General features: G+C 35.0%; 1 pseudogene; it reads left to right on the top strand.

Moving 5' to 3' along the window:
- The first annotated feature begins 1,605 nt into the window (after positions 1-1,605).
- LOC105978934 lies at positions 1,606-1,992 on the top strand (annotated as a pseudogene).
- Positions 1,993-4,081: the final 2,089 nt, after the last annotated feature.

Genomic DNA, 4,081 nt, shown 5'->3' with positions numbered 1-4,081 from the left:
TTCTTTTATATTTTATTTTTTAATGTATCATTTTATTGGGAGCTCTTACACATATCATCACATCCAAGAGTTCAATCACACAAAGCAGTATTGTACAATTGCTACCACAATCAGTTTCAAAGCATTTTCTTTCATTTTGAACTCCTTGATATCAGCTCCCCTGTCTGTCCCTTGCCCGCTCTACAACCCAGGAATAACCCCCTTTTCTTTTCCTATAATAGTTTGGTTTTTGTTTGTGAGAGAGCCATATCTTACACAATCCAATATATCCATTCACATACAATTCTGTTGTCTGATCCCATGAGTGGGGTTATACAGCCATCAATGCTATCCACTCCCTATTCCCCCTACCCCCTCTCCCTCTTCCGGTAACCTCAGGAAACCATTACTCCTGTTACTGTTGCTGAAGGGTTATCTAGCTTGGCCTTCATGTACTGAATGATCTTAAATATACAAATAAACATATGTAAATCTAACATAATTAATGAGGTAAAACAAATAAAAACCATAATAATAAGAGGATGAACTATTGAAGAACTAGTGAACAGTTATGTGGTTCATCAGTACTATACCGCCCCTGAGGAATGTTCTTATATACCATTACCATAGAGCTTTGTATCCTCCCTCCCCTTAAAGTCCACTTAACCTTGGTTGTGCAGTGGTTTAAATTGGCTGCTAAGTCAAAATTCAGAGGTTTGAATCTATCACTGGCTTTGTTCCCATAGATACTGCAAAACTCACTGTCATAATGGCCCTCTAGGACAGTGTAGAATAGCTTCTTTGAGTGTCCAATACTTAAAAACTTTCCAGAAGTAGACAGCCACGTCTTTCTCTCCCAGAGCTACTAGGGTTTTGAAACAGTGACCTTGTGGTTAGCACTCCAATATGGAACATGCTCTACCACCAGAGTTCCTTTTCCATAAATATTACAACCTTAAAACCCCTATGGGATCATTCCATGCTATTGTATTGGGTATCTAGGAATTGGGGAACTGACTTGAAAGTAACTGCTTTGTTTTTGAATAGTGGATGTTATCATGAAAAATGAGAAAATATTATGCTAATCTAAGAACATTTCTCCTTTATCACAAGTCCTGTCTACACATTCCCTTTCATGAAAGTTATAACTTTCATCAATTTTTTATTTGCATATTTTGAAGGACATACTCTTTTCTTTTGCTTAGTGTTTTTTTTCCAGTTCTTTTTCCAGATGTAGGTTCCATATAAAAGTTTCTCAGTTAAAAGATTAGCTTCACGATTAATTTTCCTTATCAGCCCAGCCTTTTGCTGAATTCCAATACCAATTTATAACACTTTCCATTCTTATCATATTTTCCCTTACATTATAGTTTTTATGTACCTGACTTCATTATTTTAATCACTTGAGAGCCTCATCAGAAGAAAAAACATGCACTTTGAGTGTCACAGGAATTAGGCTGGAATTGGAGCTTCACATTACTGGCAATGTTGCTTAGGAAATGTTATCAAACTCTTGACTTAATCTCTTATAGTTTGAAACTTGACTTCTGTACACAGATTTTCTTTACTAATAAAAGAAATATACTGACTTTTCTGTCTCTGGCTGCTTGAGCATTCTATGCCATCATGAAGGACACAGAAACCATCCAGACCAGGAAGTTCATGACCAACCGACTACTTCAGCAAAAACAAATGGTCATTGATGTCCTTAACCCTGGGAAAGCAACAGTGCCTGACAGAAATTCATGAAAAACTAGCCAAAATGTACATGACCGCACCCAATGTCATATTTGTATTTGTATTTAGAATCCATTTTAGTGGTGGCAAGACTACTAACTTCAGCATGATTTACGATTCTTTGGATTATGCAACGAAAAACGAACCTAAATACAGATTTGTAACATATGGCCTGTAGGAGAAGAAAAAGACCTCAAGAAAACAACGCCAGGAACGCAAGAGCAGAATGACGTCAGAGGCACTGCAAAGGCCAACGTGGGTGCTGGCAAAAAGTGAGCTGGAGATTGGATAACAGAAAGAATACAGATTCTACAGTGACTTGATCTGCACTGGTTATGTGGATTTTCACCAGAGAATTAATAAACTATAAAATATTTTAAAAGTGAAATATACTGGCCTTACCTCATTAATAGACAAGTGTTGTGATGAGGAAATCAAACATCCCATATGAAGTGTTTAAAAGAGTAATTAGAGAAACACTTCATACAAATATTCTTATATAATTATTATTATTTAAAATTATTATAATGTTCATTTTCTAGTGAAATAAAGGGGTAGAGAAAATGAGGATCTTCTGTAGATGGATTGACACAATGGCTGCAACAAATGGTTCAAACATAATAACAATTATGAGGTGGCATCAGACCAGGTTGAATGTAGGATTCTGTTGTAGGATTCATAGGATTGCTATGAATCATATCTGATTCAATGGCCTGTAACCACAATTCTATGTCCAAGTATCAGTTTCAGAACTTTGGTCTTTATTTTTTTTCTTACCTATCTTTTTAATGACCCTTTGCTTCCTTCATGTTTAGCATATGTAATATTATTCCACAAATCATCTGGTCATTAGTGTTGAACATATTGTAATTCTTTATATAGTTTCTTCATTCACGTGTGATATGTTCAAAATAGTGTTTTGGGTAGTATTTTGCCTCTTTTAACTTTTTCAATTTTAACCTAGATTTTCATATGACATCTAGTGATATGTTCTACATTTAGCCCCAGGCCTTATTTTGGCTAATAATAGTAACTTTCTCCATTGTCATTATAACAAAAATAGTCAACATTCAACCATTTTTAAGAGTTAGTGAATAATTAAGAACCAATGCTATTGAAGGAAGAAGTCCAAGCTGCACTGAAGACATTAGCCAAGAATTGAAAATATACCAATTGAAATATTTCAACAAATCAATTCAACACTAGAAGCAGTTACTACTCTATTCCAAGAAATATGGAAGCAGCTGCTTAGACAACTGATTAAAAGATATCCAAGAAAGGTCACCCAATAGAATGCAGAAATTATCAAACAATATTATTAATATCACATGAAAGTAACATGTTGCTGAAGATAATCCAAAATTTTCATAAATACATAAATACATCCACAGACAGATGCCAGAAATTTAAGCCAGATTCAGAAAAAGTATAGAATAATCCATAACATTGCTAGCATCAGGTGGATCTGGGCTGAAAGCAAAAAATAACAGAAATATGTTTTCTTTAATTTTATTGGCAGTGCAAAGGCATTCAACTATGCAGATCATAATTTACTATGAGTAACATTGAGAAGACTATGAATTCCAGAACTTCATTGTGCTCAGGCAGAATCTGTACAAGGACCAAGAGGCAGTCATTCAAAGAGAACAAGGGAATACTGCATGGTTTTAAAAGAGGAAAGGTCTGTGTCAAGGCTATGTTCATTCACCATATTTATTTAACTTGTACACTGAGTGAAGAATCAAAGAAGCAGACTATGAGGAGAGGAAAGGATCATCAGGATTACAAGAAGGTTCATCAAAACTTGTGATATGCAAGTGCTACAACTGCCTTGGTGAAAGCTGAGGACTTGCAGCACTGACAGATAAAAATAAACAACTATAGTCACCAGTTTGAATTGCAACTCAATACAAAGAAAACTAAAACACAACTAGACTAATGGACAACATCATAATGTAGAAAAGATAAAAATTGCGAAGGGTTTTGTCTTTATGGGATCAACAATCACCGCTCATGAAAGCAGATGCCAAGAAATCAAACAACGTATTTCATTGGGAAAATCTACTCCACGAAAATCTATTTAAAATTTTAAAGAGCAAAAGTGCCACCTTTAAGACTAAGGTTTGCTGATTCAAGCCATGATATTTTCAGTAGCCTCTTATGCATGTGAAACAAAAACAATGAATAAGGACAACTGACAAAGAATTATGGTGTTTGTGTTATTCTGGGTACTTTAAAGAAACAAATCCACAGAAACTCATGTATAAGAGAAAGTTTTATATAAAGGCTACGTGTGCATCAAGAAAACATTCCAACCCAATGCTGTCCAATCCCACAAGTCCAACATTAGCCCATTAACCCATAT

This window comes from Echinops telfairi, unplaced genomic scaffold (assembly GCF_000313985.2).
Source record: "Echinops telfairi isolate 266 unplaced genomic scaffold, ASM31398v2 ScPeMD7_7468;HRSCAF=8506_0, whole genome shotgun sequence".
NCBI classification, from domain to species: Eukaryota; Metazoa; Chordata; class Mammalia; order Afrosoricida; family Tenrecidae; genus Echinops; species Echinops telfairi.
This window is presented reverse-complemented; position numbering and strand designations above follow the sequence as displayed.